The sequence below is a fragment of the Musa acuminata genome, chromosome BXJ2-1 (genome assembly GCF_036884655.1).
Source record: "Musa acuminata AAA Group cultivar baxijiao chromosome BXJ2-1, Cavendish_Baxijiao_AAA, whole genome shotgun sequence".
Classification (NCBI taxonomy): Eukaryota; Viridiplantae; Streptophyta; class Magnoliopsida; order Zingiberales; family Musaceae; genus Musa; species Musa acuminata.
The window spans coordinates 25,344,824-25,368,961 of NC_088338.1; the positions used below are offsets into that span (position 1 = coordinate 25,344,824).

The 24,138-nt window shown below is 52.7% G+C and overlaps 4 non-coding genes and 35 pseudogenes across 4 annotated transcripts; all 39 read left to right on the top strand.

The window, feature by feature from the left end:
* The first annotated feature begins 66 nt into the window (after nt 1-66).
* LOC135601458 (5S ribosomal RNA) lies at nt 67-185 on the top strand. Its single transcript, XR_010483751.1, has one exon. It is a non-coding gene; the product is annotated as a 5S ribosomal RNA (ribosomal RNA).
* A 350-nt stretch (nt 186-535) lies between these two features.
* On the top strand, nt 536-654 carry LOC135603902 (5S ribosomal RNA; annotated as a pseudogene).
* Nucleotides 655-1,004: 350 nt separating this feature from the next.
* Nucleotides 1,005-1,123, top strand: LOC135603984 (5S ribosomal RNA; annotated as a pseudogene).
* A 350-nt stretch (nt 1,124-1,473) lies between these two features.
* On the top strand, nt 1,474-1,592 carry LOC135603577 (5S ribosomal RNA; annotated as a pseudogene).
* A 350-nt stretch (nt 1,593-1,942) lies between these two features.
* Nucleotides 1,943-2,060, top strand: LOC135604051 (5S ribosomal RNA; annotated as a pseudogene).
* Nucleotides 2,061-2,410: 350 nt separating this feature from the next.
* Nucleotides 2,411-2,529, top strand: LOC135603873 (5S ribosomal RNA; annotated as a pseudogene).
* Nucleotides 2,530-2,879: 350 nt separating this feature from the next.
* LOC135603104 (5S ribosomal RNA) lies at nt 2,880-2,998 on the top strand (annotated as a pseudogene).
* Nucleotides 2,999-3,348: 350 nt separating this feature from the next.
* Nucleotides 3,349-3,466, top strand: LOC135604465 (5S ribosomal RNA; annotated as a pseudogene).
* A 350-nt stretch (nt 3,467-3,816) lies between these two features.
* LOC135604466 (5S ribosomal RNA) lies at nt 3,817-3,934 on the top strand (annotated as a pseudogene).
* Nucleotides 3,935-4,284: 350 nt separating this feature from the next.
* On the top strand, nt 4,285-4,403 carry LOC135603903 (5S ribosomal RNA; annotated as a pseudogene).
* Nucleotides 4,404-4,753: 350 nt separating this feature from the next.
* LOC135602097 (5S ribosomal RNA) lies at nt 4,754-4,872 on the top strand (annotated as a pseudogene).
* A 350-nt stretch (nt 4,873-5,222) lies between these two features.
* On the top strand, nt 5,223-5,341 carry LOC135601858 (5S ribosomal RNA; annotated as a pseudogene).
* A 350-nt stretch (nt 5,342-5,691) lies between these two features.
* On the top strand, nt 5,692-5,810 carry LOC135599232 (5S ribosomal RNA; annotated as a pseudogene).
* A 350-nt stretch (nt 5,811-6,160) lies between these two features.
* LOC135604651 (5S ribosomal RNA) lies at nt 6,161-6,279 on the top strand (annotated as a pseudogene).
* A 350-nt stretch (nt 6,280-6,629) lies between these two features.
* LOC135601119 (5S ribosomal RNA) lies at nt 6,630-6,748 on the top strand. Its single transcript, XR_010483423.1, has one exon. It is a non-coding gene; the product is annotated as a 5S ribosomal RNA (ribosomal RNA).
* Nucleotides 6,749-7,060: 312 nt separating this feature from the next.
* On the top strand, nt 7,061-7,178 carry LOC135603807 (5S ribosomal RNA; annotated as a pseudogene).
* A 350-nt stretch (nt 7,179-7,528) lies between these two features.
* Nucleotides 7,529-7,647, top strand: LOC135603187 (5S ribosomal RNA; annotated as a pseudogene).
* Nucleotides 7,648-7,997: 350 nt separating this feature from the next.
* LOC135601459 (5S ribosomal RNA) lies at nt 7,998-8,116 on the top strand. Its single transcript, XR_010483752.1, has one exon. It is a non-coding gene; the product is annotated as a 5S ribosomal RNA (ribosomal RNA).
* Nucleotides 8,117-8,466: 350 nt separating this feature from the next.
* On the top strand, nt 8,467-8,584 carry LOC135603808 (5S ribosomal RNA; annotated as a pseudogene).
* Nucleotides 8,585-8,934: 350 nt separating this feature from the next.
* Nucleotides 8,935-9,053, top strand: LOC135603537 (5S ribosomal RNA; annotated as a pseudogene).
* Nucleotides 9,054-9,403: 350 nt separating this feature from the next.
* On the top strand, nt 9,404-9,522 carry LOC135603904 (5S ribosomal RNA; annotated as a pseudogene).
* Nucleotides 9,523-9,872: 350 nt separating this feature from the next.
* LOC135604509 (5S ribosomal RNA) lies at nt 9,873-9,990 on the top strand (annotated as a pseudogene).
* Nucleotides 9,991-10,340: 350 nt separating this feature from the next.
* LOC135603905 (5S ribosomal RNA) lies at nt 10,341-10,459 on the top strand (annotated as a pseudogene).
* Nucleotides 10,460-10,809: 350 nt separating this feature from the next.
* On the top strand, nt 10,810-10,928 carry LOC135603286 (5S ribosomal RNA; annotated as a pseudogene).
* Nucleotides 10,929-11,278: 350 nt separating this feature from the next.
* Nucleotides 11,279-11,397, top strand: LOC135602322 (5S ribosomal RNA; annotated as a pseudogene).
* Nucleotides 11,398-11,747: 350 nt separating this feature from the next.
* On the top strand, nt 11,748-11,866 carry LOC135602733 (5S ribosomal RNA; annotated as a pseudogene).
* A 350-nt stretch (nt 11,867-12,216) lies between these two features.
* On the top strand, nt 12,217-12,335 carry LOC135603967 (5S ribosomal RNA; annotated as a pseudogene).
* A 350-nt stretch (nt 12,336-12,685) lies between these two features.
* LOC135601638 (5S ribosomal RNA) lies at nt 12,686-12,804 on the top strand (annotated as a pseudogene).
* A 349-nt stretch (nt 12,805-13,153) lies between these two features.
* On the top strand, nt 13,154-13,272 carry LOC135603003 (5S ribosomal RNA; annotated as a pseudogene).
* A 350-nt stretch (nt 13,273-13,622) lies between these two features.
* Nucleotides 13,623-13,741, top strand: LOC135603013 (5S ribosomal RNA; annotated as a pseudogene).
* A 350-nt stretch (nt 13,742-14,091) lies between these two features.
* On the top strand, nt 14,092-14,209 carry LOC135602454 (5S ribosomal RNA; annotated as a pseudogene).
* A 350-nt stretch (nt 14,210-14,559) lies between these two features.
* Nucleotides 14,560-14,678, top strand: LOC135602992 (5S ribosomal RNA; annotated as a pseudogene).
* A 350-nt stretch (nt 14,679-15,028) lies between these two features.
* Nucleotides 15,029-15,147, top strand: LOC135603014 (5S ribosomal RNA; annotated as a pseudogene).
* Nucleotides 15,148-15,497: 350 nt separating this feature from the next.
* On the top strand, nt 15,498-15,616 carry LOC135602534 (5S ribosomal RNA; annotated as a pseudogene).
* Nucleotides 15,617-15,966: 350 nt separating this feature from the next.
* Nucleotides 15,967-16,085, top strand: LOC135601583 (5S ribosomal RNA). Its single transcript, XR_010483873.1, has one exon. It is a non-coding gene; the product is annotated as a 5S ribosomal RNA (ribosomal RNA).
* A 350-nt stretch (nt 16,086-16,435) lies between these two features.
* Nucleotides 16,436-16,553, top strand: LOC135603222 (5S ribosomal RNA; annotated as a pseudogene).
* Nucleotides 16,554-16,903: 350 nt separating this feature from the next.
* Nucleotides 16,904-17,022, top strand: LOC135603016 (5S ribosomal RNA; annotated as a pseudogene).
* Nucleotides 17,023-17,374: 352 nt separating this feature from the next.
* LOC135604050 (5S ribosomal RNA) lies at nt 17,375-17,493 on the top strand (annotated as a pseudogene).
* Nucleotides 17,494-17,842: 349 nt separating this feature from the next.
* On the top strand, nt 17,843-17,960 carry LOC135602978 (5S ribosomal RNA; annotated as a pseudogene).
* Nucleotides 17,961-24,138: the final 6,178 nt, after the last annotated feature.

The window sequence follows — 24,138 nt, forward strand, 5'->3', positions numbered from 1 at the left end:
AGAGGCTCCGGACGTTGATGCGCTGACCGCGACGTGCACATAGGCGAGGGACGAAGCTCGCGAAACGGGTGCGATAATGGCAGCACTAAATCACCGGATCCCATCAAAACACCGAAGTTAAGCGTGCTTGGGCCAGAGTAGTACTACGATGGGTGACCCCCTGGGAAGTCCTCGTGTTGCACTCCTTTTTGCATCCCGGGATACGAAACATCTCCCGTAGAGCTCCGAGACGATTGTTTTGGGGCTGGAAATTTGCTGTGACCGCTATGCAGTCAGTATCGAGGGGCTCCGAGAGAGCTTTCCGGATTGGGGTCGCAATAGCGATTCCGAGATCGTTCTAGAAAGTGCCGATGGTTTCGGCACGCGCTTGCCGTGACCGATACGCAGTCGTCGAGCTAGGGCTCGGAGAGAGCTTGCAATAGGGATTTCGTGAACGTTCGAGAAAGCGACGACGGTTTCGCGACGGGCAAGAGGCTCCGGACGTTGATGCGCTGACCGCGACGTGCACATAGGCGAGGGACGAAGCTCGCGAAACGGGTGCGATAATGGCAGCACTAAATCACCGGATCCCATCAAAACACCGAAGTTAAGCGTGCTTGGGCCATAGTAGTACTACGATGGGTGACCCCCTGGGAAGTCCTCGTGTAGCACTCCTTTTTGCATCCTGGGATACGAAACATCTCCCGTAGAGCTCCGAGACGATTGTTTTGGGGCTGGAAATTTGCAGTGACCGCTATGCAGTCAGTATCGAGGGGCTCCGAGAGAGCTTTCCGGATTGGGGTCGCAATAGCGATTCCGAGATCATTCTAGAAAGTGCCAATGGTTTCGGCACGCGCTTGCCGTGACCGATACGCAGTCGTCGGGCTAGGGCTCGGAGAGAGCTTGCAATAGGGATTTCGTGAACGTTCGAAAAAGCGACGACGGTTTCGCGACGGGCAAGAGGCTCCGGACGTTGATACGCCGACCGCGACGTGCACATAGGCGAGGGACGAAGCTCGCGAAACGGGTGCGATAATGGCTGCACTAAATCACCGGATCCCATCAAAACACCTAAGTTAAGCTTGCTTGGGCCAGAGTAGTACTACGATGGGTGACCCCCTGGGAAGTCCTCGTGTTGCACTCCTTTTTGCATCCCGGGATACGAAACATCTCCCGTAGAGCTCCGAGACGATTGTTTTGGGGCTGGAAATTTGCTGTGACCGCTACGCAGTCAGTATCGAGGGGCTCCGAGAGAGCTTTCCGGATTGGGGTCGCAATAGCGATTCCGAGATCGTTCTAGAAAGTGCCGATGGTTTCGGCACGCGCTTGCCGTGACCGATACGCAGTCGTCGGGCTAGGGCTCGGAGAGAGCTTGCAATAGGGATTTCGTTAACGTTCGAGAAAGTGACGACGGTTTCGCGACGGGCAAGAGGCTCCGGACGTTGATACGCCGACCGCGACGTGCACATAGGCGAGGGACGAAGCTCGCGAAACGGGTGCGATAATGGCAGCACTAAATCACCGGATTTCATCAAAACACCGAAGTTAAGCGTGCTTGGGCCAGAGTAGTACTTCGATGGGCGACCCCCTAGGAAGTCCTCGTGTTACACTCCTTTTTGCATCCCGGGATACGAAACATCTCCCGTAGAGCTCCGAGACGATTGTTTTGGGGCTGGAAATTTGCTGTGACCGCTATGCAGTCAGTATCGAGGGGCTCCGAGAGAGCTTTCCGGATTGGGGTCGCAATAGCGATTCCGAGATCGTTCTAGAAAGTGCCGATGGTTTCGGCACGCGCTTGCCGTGACCGATACGCAGTCGTCGGGCTAGGGCTCGGAGAGAGCTTGCAATAGGGATTTCGTGAACGTTCGAGAAAGCGACGACGGTTTCGCGACGGACAAGAGGCTCCGGACGTTGATGCGCTGACCGCGACGTGCACATAGGCGAGGGACGAAGCTCGCGAAAAGGGTGCGATAATGGCAGCACAAAATCACCGGATCCCATCAAAACACCGAAGTTAAGCGTGCTTGGGCCAGAGTAGTACTACGATGGGTGCCCCCAGGGAAGTCCTCGTGTTGCACTCCTTTTTACATCCCGGGATACGAAACATCTCCTGTAGAGCTCCGAGACGATTGTTTTGGGGCTGGAAATTTGCTGTGACTGCTACGCAGTCAGTATCGAGGGGCTTCGAGAGAGCTTTCCGGATTGGGGTCGCAATAGCGATTCCGAGATCGTTCTAGAAAGTGCCGATGGTTTCGGCACGCGCTTTCCGTGACCGATACGCAGTCGTCGGGCTAGGGCTCGGAGAGAGCTTGCAATAGGGATTTCGTGAACGTTCGAGAAAGCGACAACGGTTTCACGACGGGCAAGAGGCTCCGGACGTTGATACGCCGACCGCGACGTGCACATAGGCGAGGGACGAAGCTCGCAAAACGGGTGCGATAATGGCAGCACTAAATCACCGGATCCCATCAAAACACCGAAGTTAAGCGTGCTTGGGTCAGAGTAGTACTATGATGCGTGACCCCCTGGGAAGTCCTCGTGTTGCACTCCTTTTTGCATCCCGGGATACGAAACATCTCCCGTAGAGCTCCGAGACGATTGTTTTGGGGCTGGAAATTTGCTGTGACCGCTACGCCGTCAGTATCGAGGGGCTCCGAGAGAGCTTTCCGGATTGGGGTCGCAATAGCGATTCCGAGATCGTTCTAGAAAGTGCCGATGGTTTCGGCACGCGCTTGCCGTGATCGATACGCAGTCGTCGGGCTAGGGCTCGGAGAGAGCTTGCAATAGGGATTTCGTGAACGTTCGAGAAAGCGACGACGGTTTCACGATGGGCAAGAGGCTCCGGACGTTGATGCGCTGACCGTGACGTGCACATAGGCGAGGGACGAAGCTCGCGAAACGGGTGCGATAATGGCTGCACTAAATCACCGGATCCCATCAAAACACCGAAGTTAAGCGTGCTTGGGCCAGAGTAGTACTACGATGGGTTACCCCCTTGGAAGTCCTCGTGTTGCACTCCTTTTTGCATCCCGGGATACGAAACATCTCCCGTAGAGCTCCGAGACGATTGTTTTGGGGCTGGAAATTTGCTGTGACCGCTACGCTGTCAGTATCGAGGGGCTCCGAGAGAGCTTTCCGGATTGGGGTCGCAATAGCGATTCCGAGAACGTTCTAGAAAGTGCCGATGGTTTCGGCACGCGCTTGCCGTGACCGATACGCAGTCGTCGGGCTAGGGCTCGGAGAGAGCTTGCAATAGGGATTTCGTGAACGTTCGAGAAAGCGACGACGGTTTCGCGACGGGCAAGAGGCTCCAGACGTTGATGCGCTGACCGCGACGTGCACATAGGCGAGGGACGAAGCTCGCGAAACGGGTGGGATAATGGCAGCACTAAATCACCGGATCCCATCAAAACACCGAAGTTAAGCATGCTTGGGCCAGAGTAGTACTACGATGGGTGCCCCCTGGGAAGTCCTCGTGTTGCACTCCTTTTTGCATCCCGGGATACGAAACATCTCCCGTAGAGCTCCGAGACGATTGTTTTGGGGCTGGAAATTTGCTGTGACCGCTACGCAGTCAGTATCGAGGGGCTCCGAGAGAGCTTTCCGGATTGGGGTCGCAATAGCGATTCCGAGATCGTTCTAGAAAGTGCCGATGGTTTCGGCACGCGCTTGCCGTGACCGATACGCAGTCGTCGGGCTAGGGCTCGGAGAGAGCTTGCAATAGGGATTTCGTGAACGTTCGAGAATGCGACGACGGTTTCGCGACGGGCAAGAGGCTCCGGACGTTGATGCGCTGACCGCGACGTGCACATAGGCGAGGGACGAAGCTCGCGAAACGGGTGGGATAATGGCAGCACTAAATCACCGGATCCCATCAAAACACCGAAGTTAAGCATGCTTGGGCCAGAGTAGTACTACGATGGGTGCCCCCTGGGAAGTCCTCGTGTTGCACTCCTTTTTGCATCCCGGGATACGAAACATCTCCCGTAGAGCTCCGAGACGATTGATTTGGGGCTGGAAATTTGCTGTGACTGCTACGCAGTTAGTATCGAGGGGCTCCGAGCGAGCTTTCCGGATTGGGGTCGCAAATGCGATTCCGAGATCGTTCTAGAAAGTACCGATGGTTTCGGCACGCGCTTGCCGTGACCGATACGCAGTCGTCGGGCTAGGGCTCGGAGAGAGCTTGCAATAGGGATTTCGTGAACGTTCGAGAAAGCGACGACGGTTTCGCGATGGGCAAGAGGCTCCAGACGTTGATGCGCTGACCGCGACGTGCACATAGGCGAGGGACGAAGCTCGCGAAACGGGTGCGATAATGGCAGCACTAAATCACCGGATCCCATCAAAACACCGAAGTTAAGCGTGCTTGGGCCATAGTAGTACTACGATGGGTGACCCCCTGGGAAGTCCTCGTGTAGCACTCCTTTTTGCATCCTGCGATACGAAACATCTCCCGTAGAGCTCCGAGACGATTGTTTTGGGGCTGGAAATTTGCTGTGACCGCTATGCAGTAAGTATCGAGGGGCTCCGAGAGAGCTTTCCGGATTGGGGTCGCAATAGCGATTCCGAGATCGTTCTAGAAAGTGCCGATGGTTTCGGCACGCGCTTGCCGTGACTGATACGCAGTCGTCGGGCTAGGGCTCGGAGAGAGCTTGCAATAGGGATTTCGTGAACGTTCGAGAAAGCGACGACGGTTTCGCGACGGGCAAGAGGCTCCGGACGTTGATACGCCGACCGCGACGTGCACATAGGCGAGGGACGAAGCTCGCAAAACGGGTGCGATAATGGCAGCACTAAGTCACCGGATCCCATCAAAACACCGAAGTTAAGCGTGCTTGGGCCAGAGTAGTACTACGATGGGTGACCCCCTGGGAAGTCCTCGTGTTGCACTCCTTTTTGCATCCAGGGATACGAAACATCTCCCGTACAGCTCCGAGACGATTGTTTTGGGGCTGGAAATTTGCTGTGACCGCTACGCCGTCAGTATCGAGGGGCTCCGAGAGAGCTTTCCGGATTGGGGTCGCAATAGCGATTCCGAGATCGTTCTAGAAAGTGCCGATGGTTTCGGCACGCGCTTGCCGTGACCGATACGCAATCGTCGGGCTAGGGCTCGGAGAGAGCTTGCAATAGGAATTTCGTGAACGTTCGAGAAAGCGACGACGGTTTCACGACGGGCAAGAGGCTCCGGACGTTGATGCGCTGACCGCGACGTGCACATAGGCGAGGGACGAAGCTCGCGAAACGGGTGTGATAATGGCAGCACTAAATCACCGGATCCCATCAAAACACCGAAGTTAAGCGTGCTTGGGCCAGAGTAGTACTACGATGGGTGACCCCCTGGGAAGTCCTCGTGTTGCACTCCTTTTTGCATCCCGGGATACGAAACATCTCCCGTAGAGCTCCGAGACGATTGTTTTGGGGCTGGAAATTTGCTGTGACCGCTATGCAGTCAGTATCGAGGGGCTCCGAGAGAGCTTTCCGGATTGGGGTCGCAATAGCGATTCCGAGATCGTTCTAGAAAGTGCCGATGGTTTCGGCACGCGCTTGCCGTGACCGATACGCAGTCGTCGGGCTAGGGCTCGGAGAGAGCTTGCAATAGGGATTTCGTGAACGTTCGAGAAAGCGACGACGGTTTCGCGACGGGCAAGAGGCTCCGGACGTTGATGCGCTGACCGCGACGTGCACATAGGCGAGGGACGAAGCTCGCGAAACGGGTGCGAAAATGGCAGCACTAAATCACCGGATCCCATCAAAACACCGAAGTTAAGCGTGCTTGGGCCATAGTAGTTCTACGATGGGTGACCCCCTGGGAAGTCCTCGTGTAGCACTCCTTTTTGCATCCTGGGATACGAAACATCTCCCGTAGAGCTCCGAGACGATTGTTTTGGGGCTGGAAATTTGCTGTGACCGCTATGCAGTCAGTATCGAGGGGCTCCGAGAGAGCTTTCCGGATTGGGGTCGCAATAGCGATTCCGAGATCATTCTAGAAAGTGCCGATGGTTTCGGCACGCGCTTGCCGTGACCGATACGCAGTCGTTGGGCTAGGGCTCGGAGAGAGCTTGCAATAGGGATTTCGTGAACGTTCGAGAAAGCGACGACGGTTTCGCGACGGGCAAGAGGCTCCGGACGTTGATACGCCGACCGCGACGTGCACATAGGCGAGGGACGAAGCTCGCGAAACGGGTGCGATAATGGCTGCACTAAATCACCGGATCCCATCAAAACAACTAAGTTAAGCGTGCTTGGGCCAGAGTAGTCCTACGATGGGTGACCCCCTGGGAAGTCCTCGTGTTGCACTCCTTTTTGCATCCCGGGATACGAAACATCTCCCGTAGAGCTCCGAGACGATTGTTTTGGGGCTGGAAATTTGCTGTGACCGCTACACAGTCAGTATCGAGGGGCTCCGAGAGAGCTTTCCGGATTGGGGTCGCAATAGCGATTCCGAGATCGTTCTAGAAAGTGCCGATGGTTTCGGCCCGCGCTTGCCGTGACCGATACGCAGTCGTCGGGCTAGGGCTCGGAGAGAGCTTGCAATAGGGATTTCGTGAACGTTCGAGAAAGCGACGTCGGTTTCGCGACGGGCAAGAGGCTCCGGACGTTGATACGCCGACCGCGACGTGCACATAGGGGAGGGACGAAGCTCGCGAAACGGGTGCGATAATGGCAGCACTAAATCACCGGATCCCATCAAAACACCGAAGTTAAGCGTGCTTGGGCCAGAGTAGTACTAGGATGGGTGACCCCCTGGGAAGTCCTCGTGTTGCACTCCTTTTTGCATCCCGGGATACGAAACATCTCCCGTAGAGCTCCGAGACGATTGTTTTGGGGCTGGAAATTTGCTGTGACCGCTATGCAGTCAGTATCGAGGGGCTCCGAGAGAGCTTTCCGGATTGGGGTCGCAATAGCGATTCCGAGATCATTCTAGAAAGTGCCGATGGTTTCGGCACGCGCTTGCCGTGACCGATACGCAGTCGTTGGGCTAGGGCTCGGAGAGAGCTTGCAATAGGGATTTCGTGAACGTTCGAGAAAGCGACGACGGTTTCGCGACGTGCACATAGGCGAGGGACGAAGCTCGCGAAACGGGTGCGATAATGGCAGCACTAAATCACCGGATCCCATCAAAACACCGAAGTTAAGCGTGCTTGGGCCAGAGTAGTACTACGATGGGTGCCCCCAGGGAAGTCCTCGTGTTGCACTCCTTTTTACAACCCGGGATACGAAACATCTCCCGTAGAGCTCCGAGACGATTGTTTTGGGGCTGGAAATTTGCTGTGACTGCTATGCAGTCAGTATCGAGGGGCTACGAGAGAGCTTTCCGGATTGGGTTCGCAATAGCGATTCCGAGATCGTTCTAGAAAGTGCCGATGGTTTCGGCACGCGCTTGCCGTGACCGATACGCAGTCGTCGGGCTAGGGCTCGGAGAGAGCTTGCAATAGGGATTTCGTGAACGTTCGAGAAAGCGACTACAGTTTCACGACGGGCAAGAGGCTCCGGACGTTGATGCGCTGACCGCGACGTGCACATAGGCGAGGGACGAAGCTCGTGAAATGGGTGCGATAATGGCTGCACTAAATCACCGGATCCCATCAAAACACCGAAGTTAAGCGTGCTTTGGCCAGAGTAGTACTACGATGGGTGACCCCCTGGGAAGTCCTCGTGTTGCACTCCTTTTTGCATCCTGGGATACGAAACATCTCCCGTAGAGCTCCGAGACGATTGTTTTGGGGCTGGAAATTTGCTGTGACCGCTACGCAGTCAGTATCGAGGGGCTCCGAGAGAGCTTTCCGGATTGGGGTCGCAATAGCGATTCCGAGATCGTTCTAGAAAGTGCCGATGGTTTCGGCACGCGCTTGCCGTGACCGATACGCAGTCGTCGGGCTAGGGCTCGGAGATAGCTTGCAATAGGGATTTTGTGAACGTTCGAGAAAGCGACGACGGTTTCACGACGGGCAAGAGGCTCCGGACGTTGATACACCGACCGCGACGTGCACATAGGCGAGGGACGAAGCTCGCGAAACGGGTGCGATAATGGCAGCACTAAATCACCGGATCCCATCAAAACACCGAAGTTAAGCGTGCTTGGGCCAGAGTAGTACTACGATGGGTGACCCCCTGGGAAGTCCTCGTGTTGCACTCCTTTTTGCATCCCGGGATACGAAACATCTCCCGTAGAGCTCCGAGACGATTGTTTTGGGGCTGGAAATTTGCTGTGACCGCTATGCAGTCAGTATCGAGGGGCTCCGAGAGAGCTTTCCGGATTGGGGTCGCAATAGTGATTCCAAGATCGTTCTAGAAAGTGCCGATGGTTTCGGCACGCGCTTGCCGTGACCGATACGCAGTCGTCGGGCTAGGGCTCGGAGAGTGCCTGCAATAGGGATTTCGTGAACGTTCGAGAAAGCGACGACGGTTTCGCGACGGACAAGAGGCTCCGGACGTTGATGCGCTGACCGCGACGTGCACATAGGCGAGGGACGAAGCTCGCGAAACGGGTGCGATAATGGCAGCACTAAATCACCGGATCCCATCAAAACACCGAAGTTAAGCGTGCTTGGGCCAGAGTAGTACTACGATGGGTGCCCCCAGGGAAGTCCTCGTGTTGCACTCCTTTTTACATCCCGGGATACGAAACATCTCCCGTAGAGCTCCGAGACGATTGTTTTGGGGCTGGAAATTTGCTGTGACTGCTACGCAGTCAGTATCGAGGGGCTCCGAGAGAGCTTTTCGGATTGGGGTCGCAATTGCGATTCCGAGATCGTTCTAGAAAGTGCCGATGGTTTCGGCACGCGCTTGCCGTGACCGATACGTAGTCGTCAGGCTAGGGCTCGGAGAGAGCTTGCAATAGGGATTTCGTGATCGTTCGAGAAAGCGACGACGATTTCACGACGGGCAAGAGGCTCCGGACGTTGATGCGCTGACCGCGACGTGCACATTGGCGAGGGACGAAGCTCGCGAAACGGGTGCGATAATGGCTGCACTAAATCACCGGATCCAATCAAAACACCGAAGTTAAGCGTGCTTGGGCCAGAGTAGTACTACGATGGGTTACCCCCTGGGAAGTCCTCGTGTTGCACTCCTTTTTGCATCCCGGGATACGAAACATCTCCCGTAGAGCTCCGAGACGATTGTTTTGGGGCTGGAAATTTGCTGTGACCGCTACGCTGTCAGTATCGAGGGGCTCCGAGAGAGCTTTCCGGATTGGGGTCGCAATAGCGATTCCGAGATCGTTCTAGAAAGTGCCGATGGTTTCGGCACGCGCTTGCCGTGACCGATACGCAGTCGTCGGGCTAGGGCTCGGAGAGAGCTTGCAATAGGGATTTCGTGAACGTTCGAGAAAGCGACGACGGTTTCGCGACGGGCAAGAGGCTCCGGACGTTGATGCGCTGACCGCGACGTGCACATAGGCGAGGGACGAAGCTCGCGAAACGGGTGCGATAATGGCAGCACTAAATCACCGGATCCCATCAAAACACCGAAGTTAAGCGTGCTTGGGCCATAGTAGTACTACGATGGGTGACCCCCTGGGAAGTCCTCGTGTAGCACTCCTATTTACATCCCGGGATACGAAACATCTCCCGTAGAGCTCCAAGACGATTGTTTTGGGGCTGGAAATTTGCTGTGACCGCTACGCTGTCAGTATCGAGGGGCTCCGAGAGAGCTTTCCGGATTGGGGTCGCAATAGCGATTCCGAGATCGTTCTAGAAAGTGCCGATGGTTTCGGCACGCGCTTGCCGTGACCGATACGCAGTCGTCGGGCTAGGGCTCGGAGAGAGCTTGCAATAGGGATTTCGTGAACGTTCGAGACAGCGACGACGGTTTCGCGACGGGCAAGAGGCTCCGGACGTTGATGCGCTGACCGCGACGTGCACATAGGCGAGGGACGAAGCTCGCGAAACGGGTGCGATAATGGCAGCACTAAATCACCGGATCCCATCAAAACACCGAAGTTAAGCGTGCTTGGGCCATAGTAGTACTACGATGGGTGACCCCTGGGAAGTCCTCGTGTAGCACTCCTATTTACATCCCGGGATACGAAACATCTCCCGTAGAGCTCCGAGACGATTGTTTTGGGGCTGGAAATTTGCTGTGACCGCTACGCAGTCAGTATCGAGGGGCTCCGAGAGAGCTTTCCGGATTGGGGTCGCAATAGCGATTCCGAGATCGTTCTAGAAAGTGCCGATGGTTTCGGCACGCGCTTGCCGTGACCGATACGCAGTCGTCGGGCTAGGGCTCGGAGAGAGCTTGCAATAGGGATTTCGTGAACGTTCGAGAAAGCGACGACGGTTTCGCGACGGGCAAGAGGCTCCGGACGTTGATGCGCTGACCGCGACGTGCACATAGGCGAGGGACGAAGCTCGCGAAACGGGTGCGATAATGGCAGCACTAAATCACCGGATCCCATCAAAACACCGAAGTTAAGCGTGCTTGGGCCATAGTAGTACTACGATGGGTGACCCCCTGGGAAGTCCTCGTGTAGCACTCCTATTTACATCCCGGGATACGAAACATCTCCCGTAGAGCTCCGAGACGATTGTTTTGGGGCTGGAAATTTGCTGTGACCGCTACGCAGTCAGTATCGAGGGGCTCCGAGAGAGCTTTCCGGATTGGGGTCGCAATAACGATTCCGAGATCGTTCTAGAAAGTGCCGATGGTTTCGGCACGCGCTTGCCGTGACCGATACGCAGTCGTCGGGCTAGGGCTCGGAGAGAGCTTGCAATAGGGATTTCGTGAACGTTCGAGAAAGCGACGACGGTTTCTCGACGGGCAAGAGGCTCCGGACGTTGATACGCCGACCGCGACGTGCACATAGGCGAGGGACGAAGCTCGCGAAACGGGTGCGATAATGGCTGCACTAAATCACCGGATCCCATTAAAACACCTAAGTTAAGCGTGCTTGGGCCAGAGTAGTACTACGATGGGTGACCCCCTGGGAAGTCCTCGTGTTGCACTCCTTTTTGCATCCCGGGATACGAAACATCTCCCGTAGAGCTCCGAGACGATTGTTTTGGGGCTGGAAATTTGCTGTGACCGCTACGCAGTCAGTATCGAGGGGCTCCGAGAGAGCTTTCCGGATTGGGGTCACAATAGCGATTCTGAGATCGTTCTAGAAAGTGCCGATGGTTTCGGCACGCGCTTGCCGTGACCTATACATAGTCGTCGGGCTAGGGCTCGGAGAGAGCTTGCAATAGGGATTTCGTGAACGTTCGAGAAAGCGACGACGGTTTCGCGACGGGCAAGAGGCTCCGGACGTTGATACGCCGACCGCGACGTGCACATAGGCGAGGGACGAAGCTCGCGAAACGGGTGCGATAATGGCAGCACTAAATCACCGGATCCCATCAAAACACCGAAGTTAAGCGTGCTTGGGCCAGAGTAGTACTACGACGGGTGACCCCCTGGGAAGTCCTCGTGTTGCACTCCTTTTTGCATCCCGGGATACGAAACATCTCCCGTAGAGCTCCGAGACGATTGTTTTGGGGCTGGAAATTTGCTGTGACCGCTATGCAGTCAGTATCGAGGGGCTCCGAGAGAGCTTTCCGGATTGGGGTCGCAATAGCGATTCCGAGATCGTTCTAGAAAGTGCCGATGGTTTCGGCACGCGCATGCCGTGACCGATACGCAGTCGTCGGGCTAGGGCTCGGAGAGAGCATGCAATAGGGATTTCGTGAACGTTCGAGAAAGCGACGACGGTTTCGCGACGGACAAGAGGCTCCGGACGTTGATGCGCTGACCGCGATGTGCACATAGGCGAGGGACGAAGCTCGCGAAACGGGTGCGATAATGGCAACACTAAATCACCGGATCCCATCAAAACACCGAAGTTAAGCGTGCTTGGGCCAGAGTAGTACTACGATGGGTGACCCCCTGGGAAGTCCTCGTGTTGCACTCCTTTTTGCATCCCGGGATACGAAACATCTCCCGTAGAGCTCCGAGACGATTGTTTTGGGGCAGGAAATTTGCTGTGACCGCTATGCAGTCAGTATCGAGGGGCTCCGAGAGAGCTTTCCGGATTGGGGTCGCAATAGCGATTCCGAGATCGTTCTAGAAAGTGCCGATGGTTTCGGCACGCGCTTGCCGTGACCGATACGCAGTCGTCGGGCTAGGGCTCGGAGAGAGCTTGCAATAGGGATTTCGTGAACGTTCGAGAAAGCGACGACGGTTTCGCGACGGGCAAGAGGCTCCGGACGTTGATACACCGACCGCGACGTGCACATAGGCGAGGGACGAAGCTCGCAAAACGGGTGAGATAATGGCAGCACTAAATCACCGGATCCCATCAAAACACCGAAGTTAAGCGTGCTTGGGCCAGAGTAGTATTACGATGGGTGACCCCCCGGGAAGTCCTCGTGTTGCACTCCTTTTTGCATCCCGGGATACGAAACATCTCCCGTAGAGCTCCGAGACGATTGTTTTGGGGGTGGAAATTTGCTGTGACCGCTACGCAGTCAGTATCGAGGGGCTCCGAGAGAGCTTTTCGGATTGGGGTCGCAATAGCGATTCCGAGATCGTTCTAGAAAGTGCCGATGGTTTCGGCACGCGCTTGCCGTGACCGATACGCAGTCGTCGGGCTAGGGCTCGTAGAGAGCTTGCAATAGGGATTTCGTGAACGTTCGAGAAAGCGACGACGGTTTCGCGACGGGCAAGAGGCTCCGGACGTTGATACGCTGACTGCGACGTGCACATTGGCGAGAGACGAAGCTCGCGAAACGGGTGCGATAATGGCAGCACTAAATCACCGGATCCCATCAAAACACCGAAGTTAAGCGTGCTTGGGCCAGAGTAGTACTACGATGGGTGACCCCCTGGGAAGTCCTCGTGTTGCACTCTTTTTGCATCCCGGGATACGAAACATCTCCCGTAGAGCTCCGAGACGATTGTTTTGGGGCTGGAAATTTGCTGTGACCGCTACGCAGTCAGTATCGAGGGGCTCCGAGAGAGCTTTTCGGATTGGGGTCGCAATAGCGATTCCGAGATCGTTCTAGAAAGTGCCGATGGTTTCGGCACGCGCTTGCCGTGACCGATACGCAGTCGTCGGGATAGGGCTCGTAGAGAGCTTGCAATAGGGATTTCGTGAACGTTCGAGAAAGCGACGACGGTTTCGCGACGGGCAAGAGGCTCCGGACGTTGATACGCTGACCGCGACGTGCACATAGGCGAGGGACGAAGCTCGCGAAATGGGTGCGATAATGGCAGCAATAAATCACCGGATCCCATCAAAACACCGAAGTTAAGCGTGCTTGGGCCAGAGTAGTACTACGATGGGTGACCCCCCGGGAAGTCCTCGTGTTGCACTCCTTTTTGCATCCCGGGATACGAAACATCTCCCGTAGAGCTCCGAGACGATTGTTTTGGGGCTGGAAATTTGCTGTGACCGCTACGCAGTCAGTATCGAGGGGCTCCGAGAGAGCTTTCCGGATTGGGGTCGCAATAGCGATTCCGAGATCGTTCTAGAATGTGCCGATGGTTTCGGCACGCGCTTGCCGTGATCGATACGCAGTCGTCGGGCTAGGGCTCGGAGAGAGCTTGCAATAGGGATTTCGTGAACGTTCAAGAAAGCGACGACGGTTTCGCGACGGGCAAGAGGCTCCGGACGTTCATGCGCTCACCGCGACGTGCACATAGGCGAGGGACGAAGCTCGCGAAACGGGTGCGATAATGGAAGCACTAAATCACCGGATCCCATCAAAACACCGAAGTTAAGCGTGCTTGGGCCAGAGTAGTACTACGATGGGTGACCCCCTGGGAAGTCCTCGTGTTGCACTCCTTTTTGCATCCCGGGATACGAAACATCTCCCGTAGAGCTCCGAGACGATTGTTTTGGGGCTGGAAATTTTCTGTGACCACTACGCAGTCAGTATCGAGGGGCTCCGAGAGAGCTTTCCGGATTGGGGTCGCAATAGCGATTCCGAGATCGTTCTAGAAAGTGCCGATGGTTTCGGCACGCGCTTGCCGTGACCGATACGCAATCGTCGGGCTAGGGCTCGGAGAGAGCTTGCAATAGGGATTTCGTGAACGTTCGAGAAAGCGACGACGGTTTCGCGACGGGCAAGAGGCTCCGGACGTTGATGCGCCGACCGGGACGTGCACATAGGCGAGGGACGAAGCTCGCGAAACGGGTGCGATAATGGCAGCACTAAATCACCAGATCCCATCAAAACTCCGAAGTTAAGCGTGCTTGGGCCAGAGTAGTACTACGATGGGTGACCCCCGGGAAGTCCTCGTGTTGCACTCCTTTTTGCATCCCGGGATACGAAACATCTCCCGTAGAGCTCCGAGACGATTGTTTTGGGGCTGGAAATTTGCTGTGACCGCTACGCAGTCAGTATCGAGGGGCTCCGAGAGAGCTTTCCGGATTGGGGTCGCAATAGCGATTCCGAGATCGTTCTAGAAAGTGCCGATGGTTTCGGCACGCGCTTGCCGTGACCGATACGCAGTCGTCGGGCTAGGGCTCGGAGAGAGCTTGCAATAGGGATTTCGTGAACGTTCGAGAAAGCGACGACGGTTTCGCTACGGGCAAGAGGCTCCGGACGTTGATGCGCTGACCGCGACGTGCACATAGGCGAGGGACGAAGCTCGCGAAACGGGTGCGATAATGGCAGCACTAAATCACCGGATCCGATCAAAACACCGAAGTTAAGCGTGCTTGGGCCAGAGTAGTACTACGATGGGTGACCCCTTGGGAAGTCCTCGTGTTGCACTCCTTTTTGCATCCCGGGATACGAAACATCTCCCGTAGAGCTCCGAGACGATTGTTTTGGGGTTGGAAATTTGCTGTGACCGCTACGCAGTCAGTATCGAGGGGCTTCGAGAGAGCTTTCCGGATTGGGGAGGCAATAGCGATTTCGAGATCGTTCTAGAAAGTGCCGATGGTTTCGGCACGCGATTGCCGTGACCGATACGCAGTCGTCGGGCTAGGGCTCGGAGAGAGGTTGCAATAGGGATTTCGTGAACGTTCGAGAAAGCGACGACGGTTTCGCGACGGGCAATAGGCTCCGGACGTTGCTGCGCTGACCGCGACGTGCACATAGGCGAGGGACGAAGCTCGCGAAACGGGTGCGATAATGGAAGCACTAAATCACCGGATCCCATCAAAACACCGAAGTTAAGCGTGCTTGGGCCAGAGTAGTACTACGATGGGTGACCCCCTGGGAAGTCCTCGTGTTGCACTCCTTTTTGCATCCCGGGATACGAAACATCTCCCGTAGAGCTCCGAGACGATTGTTTTAGGGCTGGAAATTTGCTGTGACCGCTACGCAGACAGTATCGAGGGGCTCCGAGAGAGCTTTCCGGATTGGGGTCGCAATAGCGATTCCGAGATCGTTCTAGAAAGTGCCGATGGTTTCGGCATGCGCTTGCCGTGACCGATACGCAGTCGTCGGGCTAGGGCTCGGAGAGAGCTTGCAATAGGGATTTCGTGAAAGTTCGAGAAAGCGACGACGGTTTCGCGACGGGCAATAGGCTCCGGACGTTGATGCGCTGACCGCGACGTGCACATAGGCGAGGGACGAAGCTCGCGAAACGGGTGCGATAATGGCAGCACTAAATCACCGGATCCCATCAAAACACCGAAGTTAAGCGTGCTTGGGCCAGAGTAGTACAACGATGGGTGACCCCCTGGGAAGTCCTCGTGTTGCACTCCTTTTTGCATCCCGGGATACGAAACATCTCCCGTAGAGCTCCGAGACGATTGTTTTGGGGCTGGAAATTTGCTGTGACCGCTACGCAGTCAGTATCGAGGGGCTCCGAGAGAGAGTTCCGGATTGGGGTCGCAATAGCGATTCCGAGATCGTTCTAGAAAGTGCCGATGGTTTCGGCACTCGCTTGCCGTGACCGATACGCAGTCGTCGGGCTAGGGCTCTGAGAGAGCTTGCAATAGAGATTTCGTGAACGTTCGAGAAAGCGACGACGGTTTCACGACGGGCAAGAGGCTCCGGACGTTGATGCGCCGACCGCGACGTGCACATAGGCGAGGGACGAAGCTCGCGAAACGGGTGCGATAATGTCAGCACTAATTCACCGGATCACATCAAAACTCCGAAGTTAAGCGTGCTTGGGCCAGAGTAGTACTAGGATGGGTGACCCCCTGGGAAGTCCTCGTGTTTCACTCCTTTTTGCATCCCGGGATACGAAACATCTCCCGTAGAGCTCCGAGACGATTGTTTTGGAGCTTGAAATTTGCTGTGACCGCTACGCTGTCAGTATCGAGGGGCTCCGAGAGAGCTTTCCGGATTGGGGTCGCAATTGCGATTCCGAGATCGTTCTAGAAAGTGCCGATGGTTTCGGCACGCGCTTGGCGTGACCGATACGCAGTCGTCGGGCTACGGCTCGGAGAGAGCTTGCAATAGGGATTTCGTGAACGTTCGAGAAAGCGACGACGGTTTCGCGACGGGCAAGAGGCTCCGGACGTTGATGCGCTGACCGCGACGTGCACATAGGCGAGGGACGAAGCTCGCGAAACGGGTGCGATAATGGCAGCACTAAATCACCGGATCCCATCAAAACACCGAAGTTAAGCGTGCTTGGGCCAGAGTAGTACTACGATGGGTGACCCCCGGGAAATCCTCGTGTTGCACTCCTTTTTGCATCCCGGGATACAAAACATCTCCCGTAGAGCTCCGAGAAGATTGTTTTGGGGCTGGAAATTTGCTGTGACCGCTATGCAGTCAGTATCGAGGGGCTCTGAGAGAACTTTCCGGATTGGGGTCGCAATAGCGATTCCGAGATCGTTCTAGAAAGTGCCGATGGTTTCGGCACGCGCTTGCCGTGACCGATACGCAGTCGTCGGGCTAGGGCTCGGAGAGAGCTTGCAATATGGATTTCGTGAACGTTCGAGAAAGCGACGACGGTTTCGCGACGGGCAAGAGGCTCCGGATGTTGATGCGCTGACCGCGACGTGCACATAGGCGAGGGACGAAGCTCGCGAAACGGGTGCGATAATGGAAGCACTAAATCACCGGATCCCATCAAAACACCGAAGTTAAGCGTGCTTGGGCCAGAGTAGTACTACGATGGGTGACCCCCTGGGAAGTCCTCGTGTTGCACTCCTTTTTGCATCCCGGGATACGAAACATCTCCCGTAGAGCTCCGAGACGATTGTTTTGGGGCTGGAAATTTGCTGTGACCGCTACGCAGTCAGTATCGAGGGGCTCCGAGAGAGCTTTCCGGATTGGGGTCGCAATAGCGATTCCGAGATCGTTCTAGAAAGTGCCGATGGTTTCGGCACGCACTTGCCATGACCGATACGCAGTCGTCGGGCTAGGGCTCGGAGAGAGAGCTTGCAATAGGGATTTCGTGAACGTTCGAGAAAGCGACGACGGTTTCGCGACGGGCAAGAGGCTCCGGACGTTGATGCGCTGACCGCGACGTGCACATAGGCGAGGGACGAAGCTCGCGAAACGGGTGCGATAATGGCAGCACTAAATCACCGGATCCGATCAAAACACCGAAGTTAAGCGTGCTTGGGCCAGAGTAGTACTACGATGTGTGACCCCCTGGGAAGTCCTCGTGTTGCACTCCTTTTTGCATCCCGGGATACGAAACATCTCCGTAGAGCTCCGAGACGATTGTTTTGGAGCTTGAAATTTGCTGTGACCGCTACGCTGTCAGTATCGAGGGGCTCCGAGAGAGCTTTCCGGATTGGGGTCGCAATTGCGATTCCGAGATCGTTCTAGAATGTGCCGATGGTTTCGTCACGCGCTTGCCATGACCGATACGCAGTCGTCGGGCTACGGCTCGGAGAGAGCTTGCAATAGGGATTTCGTGAACGTTCGAGAAAGCGACGACGGTTTCGCGACGGGCAAGAGGCTCCGGACGTTGATGCGCTGACCGCGACGTGCACATAGGCGAGGGACGAAGCTCGCGAAACGGGTGCGATAATGGCAGCACTAAATCACCGGATCCCATCAAAACACCGAAGTTAAGCGTGCTTGGGCCAGAGTAGTACTACGATGGGTGACCCCTGGGAAATCCTCGTGTTGCACTCCTTTTTGCATCCCGGGATACAAAACATCTCCCGTAGAGCTCCGAGACGATTGTTTTGGGGCTGGAAATTTGCTGTGACCGCTACGCAGTCAGTATCGAGGGGCTCCGAGAGAGCTTTCCGGATTGGGGTCGCAATAGCGATTCCGAGATCGTTCTACAAAGTGCCGATGGTTTCGGCACTCGCTTGCCGTGACCGATACGCAGTCGTCGGGCTAGGGCTCGGAGAGAGCTTGCAATAGGGATTTCGTGAACGTTCGAGAAAGCGACGACGGTTTCACGACGGGCAAGAGGCTCCGGACGTTGATGCGCCGACCGCGACGTGCACATAGGCGAGGGACGAAGCTCGCGAAACGGGTGCGATAATGGAAGCACTAAATCACCGGATCCCATCAAAACACCGAAGTTAAGCGTGCTTGGGCCAGAGTAGTACTACGATGGGTGACCCTGTTAGAACCCTTGCAGATTCTAAACTTGGGGTTGATCTCTTTAGGGGATCGGCCTCCTTGGAACTCTATAGGGGTTCCTCCCTCCAAGTTGCTGCTCAAAGGCTGCAGAAAAGATTCATCTATTGCTTATCAAAAGAGAAGGAATACATGACTATTTATAGGGCTTCTAAACCCTAACTCCTAATAGGACTCCTACTTAAGACTCTTACTTCTAACCAACTCCTAATAGGACTCCTACTCAAGACTCCTATTCCCTTACAACTCCTAATTCTTCTCTAAGAAAAAACCTCCTACATGAATGCGCCTCTCAATTAGGACTCTCCTAGCTAGAGTCCTAATAGAATGTCCCTCTCAATTAGGACTCTCTTAGCTAGAGTCCTAACAGTTTTACATGAATGTCCCTCTCAATTAGGACTCTCCAAGCTAGAGTCCTAACAGACCCGCCCTCTTCAAATCAGCCTTGTCCTCGAGGCTGATGATTCATGAATTCTGGAAATTTGATCTTCATGTCGTCATAGTTCTCCCAAGTGACATCTTCTATTGGTAGGTTCGCCCACTGTATTAGCACTTCATTAGTGGGTCGTCGTCGTCGAGTCACGATCCGTCGATCAATAATGGCACTTGGCTGGGTCTGGAGTTCTCTTTGGGTAGTCATATTTGGTGGATGGCTTTGGGTTGTCTCCAAGCACCTATTTAAAACTTCTGTCTGGCTATTGGTTTGTGGGTGATATGTCATACTCCTTTTCAATTTAGTACCCTGCATATGGAATAACTTTGTCCAAAATCTACTCTTGAAGATGCAAGTAGAATTTGTCACAAGCATAATGCGTCCCTTATAGCATAATTCTTTTGAGTCCCGATTGTAATGAGCCACGGAGCTTGGTGCTTCCTCCAAATATATATATATATTTTTTTTATTTTTACTAGTCTCCGAATCTTTCTGCCATTCCATCTTAATATCCTCAAGGAAGTCACTGGTTGGAAGTAAAATGACCGAAAATTCAGCTTGCTCAGGTAGCTGCGAAAGCGCATCTGCAACAACATTCTCTTTCCACATTTTGTAAGTTATTTCATAATCAAATCCAAGAAGTTTTGTTACCCATTTTTGCTGCTTGGGGGAAGATATCTTCTGCTCCAAGAGATATTTTAGGCTTTTATGGTCGGTCTTGATTTGAAAGTATCGCCTGATCAAGTACAATCTCCACCTCGTTGCTGCGCGCACAATGGCGAGCATCTCCTTATCATATGTTGGCTTATTTTGATAGGAGGGAGATAATGCCTTGCTAGTGTATGCGAGTGGTCGACCATCTTGCATGAGAATGACTCCAATTCTGACTCCAGATGTGTCGGCCTCAATAATGAAGGGTCGGTTGAAATCTGGTAGTGTTAGCACCGGCGTCGTCGTCATGGCTGCCTTAAGTTTGTCAAAGGCAGCGGAGGCTCTGTCCAACCATTGGAAGACATCTTTTTCTAGTAAGGAAGTAAGTGGTGCACTGATCTTTCCATAGTTTTTCACGAACTTGCGGTAGTAGCCTGTTAAACCCAGAAAGCCATATAGCAATTTTATGTTTCTCGAGGTCAGCCAGTTTTGCATTGCTCCAATTTTGAAGGGGTCCACTGCCACACCTTCCTCTGATATGATATGCCCAAGATATTCCACCTTTTGTTGCAGAAAGCAAAAATTCGTGGTTGTTGTGTGTTCAAAAGGTGGTTTTCCGTATGTCTTCTTCGCATGCTCGTATTTGATGATACCCGGATCAAAGGTCCAGCTTTGTAAAGATTTATGCTCCCTTTCATCTAGCAATTCATCTACTATTGGAATAAAGTATTTGTCCTTGATGATTATGCCATTGAGAGCTCGGTAATCAACACATATTCGCCTTGTTCCGTCCTTCTTGCGTACAAGTAGCACCGGCGAAGAGTAGAGGTTGCAACTTGGCCGAATAACTCCTGTTTCGAGCATCTCTTTTATAATCCTTTCTATTTCATCATTCTGGAGATGTGGATACTGATATGGCTGAGCATTTGCTGAAGATTTGCCTGGAAGAATCATTATACAATGATCATGCCGACAGGTAAGAGGTAGGTTGCGCGGTTCGTTAAATATATTTGAAAATTCAGCAAGCAAAGGAAGTAGATTTGGATCTTCAAATTCTGTTGGCTCTCCCTTAGTTTGCTGCTCAAGTTGTACCAAAAAGCCGCTGCATGCTTTATGCAAAACATTCTCCATTTGTTGTGTGCAAATCGTTGTTATGTCGCCCCCACGTTTCCCGTGCAATGTCACCTGTTTCTCCTTACTGTAAAATTTCATAATTAGTTTCATAAAATTTCAGGAAATATCACCTAATGTCGTCAACCATTTAATTCTGAGCATGGCCTCATGATTGTTAAGAGGGAGAAGGAAGAAATCTGCAATTATCTCTTGGTCCTGCAGTAATAGTTTCTCCTGCAAGCGCCTATGATCACAATTCAAAATCCGTCCGTCGGCGACCTTAACATCAAACCTGCAGCGATTCTCGATAGGTAATGATATCCGAACAGCAAGCTTACTATTTAGGAAGTTAGTAGTACTGCCCGTGTCGATGAGAACAGTGATTGGTTGTTGTTTGAGAAGGCCTCCAATTTTCATCGTTTGCGGGTTTGAGTAGCTAGCTAGTGTATGTACCGTAACTTCGGTCGGTTGTGGCTCTTCTTCTGCATCTTCTTCTTCATGTTCAAAGCTCTCTTTTGGATGTTCAATGACCTCTTCTTCTATCGGTTCAATCATAAGAAGTCCTCCTTTACTACAGCGATGCTCACGGCTCCACGGCTCGTCACAATGCCAACATAACCCCTTCGCATATCGCTCCCGAAGCTCTTCTCCTGTTAACCTCTTTGGTGCAGGGACTTGGTCGACAGTAGGGGGGACTGAGGGCTTCAATATTACTGGTTGAGGAGTGACCCTAGTCCTCCGAGCTTCATGGTTCAATTGCTCCTCTTGATGTCGTGCGAAAGAGATGGCTGCCATAAGCGTGTACGGTTGTCGCGCTTTAACTTCTCCTCGGATCTCCGGCTTCAAGCCCTCAATGAAGGTCCTCAATAGCTGTTTTTGAGACCAATCATGATTTTGATTAGATAACCTTTCAAACCTGGTTTGGTACTCCTGAATGGTGGAGGTTTGTCGGATCTTTGCTAGTTGTTCATCAATATTCTCGTAATCAGTTGGTCTGAAGCGAATCAGCAGTTCTTCTTTGAATTGTCGCCATGAAAGGACTCCATAAGTATGTTCAAACCAGTCAAACCACTGAATAGCATCCCCTTCAAGATGTATAGCTGCAATTTTCACCATAGATACATCCGCGGTTTTGTGGTACCGAAAATATCGCTCCGCGTGCGAAATCCAACCAATCGGGTCTCCTTCTTCCCATCTAGGGAAGTCCACTCTCATGCATGGATAGTTGGGGTTGGTCATAGAGCTTCCCCTCTCTTGGAAGTCATCTCTTCGGGCTTGGTGTGATTGGGCAAAGCTCTCTCCTTGATATGATTTCTTCGGGCTTAGTGGTCGGCCCAACCTGAGTTCGGTAAAGAGCGTCCGAATCTTATTCTCCATTCGCGCCTCCAAGGCTTCGAATTTAGCATTGATTGCCTCCTTAGATGCCATAGTATATGGCCCCAAATCAATGATGTTAAGATCTCTCTTTTGCTGTTGGGTTAAAGGCAGGTATAGGTTGAGAGAAGTGATGGTCGAAAGTGTTGGTGGATTGGTGGATGTAGGCTACGGTTTAGGCTTGTTTTGTGGCTGTTTTGGGTGCAGTTTGAGGGTGTGGTTTGGTAGAGTTTTAGGGCTCTAGATGAAAGTTTGGATCTGTGGTAGATGGTAGCAAAGGTTTGACAGAAATCCGTGGAAGTTGCAGCAAGTATGTGCTGTCTTGTAAGAGTAGAATTGTCGTCGAAGAAACAACGGTTTCTCGACGTAATTTCCACCAAAAACTTAAGAGAATTGAGGAGGGAATTGATAGCAAAATCACAGTTTATATGACAGCAAGGATATCTAATTTAATCAAGAAAATTTCGGCAGTATAACAGCAAAGAAATTGGTGCAAGTTGCAATTGCAGAATTATCGTCGAAAAATTTCAGCGGGTTACGATGAAAATTTGCAGCAACATAAAATCGTTTTTAGAGATGAATTTCTTAATAGATTAATCTTAGATGGAAGCCAAGATGATATATGAAGTCTATAAGAAATTTCATTCAAAAAAGATTGCAAATAGATGGGTTAAGGCAACGATATGCAGTTAAAATTTTCTGCAGCATAGATTTTCAAGTGCAGCAGATTGGACATAAAAGATCAGTAGTTTATATTGAGAATTTTTCGATGAAACCAAAGGGAAATCTACTGTTAGGAAGTGTCAAAGATGTCATAAAAATTTCGTAGAAATTTGGATAGAAAAAGCACAGTAGCAAGATCAAACAGATGGTGCTATGCGGCTTGAATTCTGCAATTCAAGTGCAGCAGATTGGACATAAAAGATCAGTAGTTTATATTGAGAATTTTTTGATGAAACCAAAGGGAAATCCACTGTTAAGAAGTGTCAAAGATGTCATAAAAATTTCGTAGAAATTTGGATAGAAAAAGCACAGTAGCAAGATCAAACAGATGGTGCTATGCGGCTGGAATTCTGCAATGTATCTTTCGTCGTAGAGATGAAAACTTTGTGACGAAAAGTTTATGCAGCAATATAGGAACGATTTTTTTTTTTTTTTTTTTTTTTGATTTTCGAATAAGGATAACTAAATTGCAGCAGCAGTAAGGTAGGAAACCAGAACCTGTTGCAATTCACGGGGAGATCAAAGGATGATCCGTGGTGGTGGAGATGATGGCGGAATTCGGTGACGATCTTTTAAGCAATTGTGGGAATTGCTTTGGATGGTTGTGGAGGGTTGATGGATGGCTGTGAAAGGGCAGCGAGACGCCAAGAACGCTGCTCTGATACCAGGTGTTAGAACCCTTGCAGATTCTAAACTTGGGGTTGATCTCTTTAGGGGATCGGCCTCCTTGGAACTCTATAGGGGTTCCTCCCTCCAAGTTGCTGCTCAAAGGCTGCAGAAAAGATTCATCTATTGCTTATCAAAAGAGAAGGAATACATGACTATTTATAGGGCTTCTAAACCCTAACTCCTAATAGGACTCCTACTTAAGACTCTTACTTCTAACCAACTCCTAATAGGACTCCTACTCAAGACTCCTATTCCCTTACAACTCCTAATTCTTCTCTAAGAAAAAACCTCCTACATGAATGCCCCTCTCAATTAGGACTCTCCTAGCTAGAGTCCTAATAGAATGTCCCTCTCAATTAGGACTCTCTTAGCTAGAGTCCTAACAGTTTTACATGAATGTCCCTCTCAATTAGGACTCTCCAAGCTAGAGTCCTAACAGACCCCCTGGGAAGTCCTCGTGTTGCACTCCTTTTTGCATCCCGGGATACGAAACATCTCCCGTAGAGCTCCGAGACGATTGTTTTGGGGCTGGAAATTTGCTGTGACCGCTACGCAGTCAGTATCGAGGGGCTCCGAGAGAGCTTTCCGGATTGGGGTCGCAATAGCGATTCCGAGATCGTTCTACAAAGTGCCGATGGTTTCGGCACTCGCTTGCCGTGACCGATACGCAGTCGTCGGGCTAGGGCTCGGAGAGAGCTTGCAATAGGGATTTCGTGAACGTTCGAGAAAGCGACGACGGTTTCACGACGGGCAAGA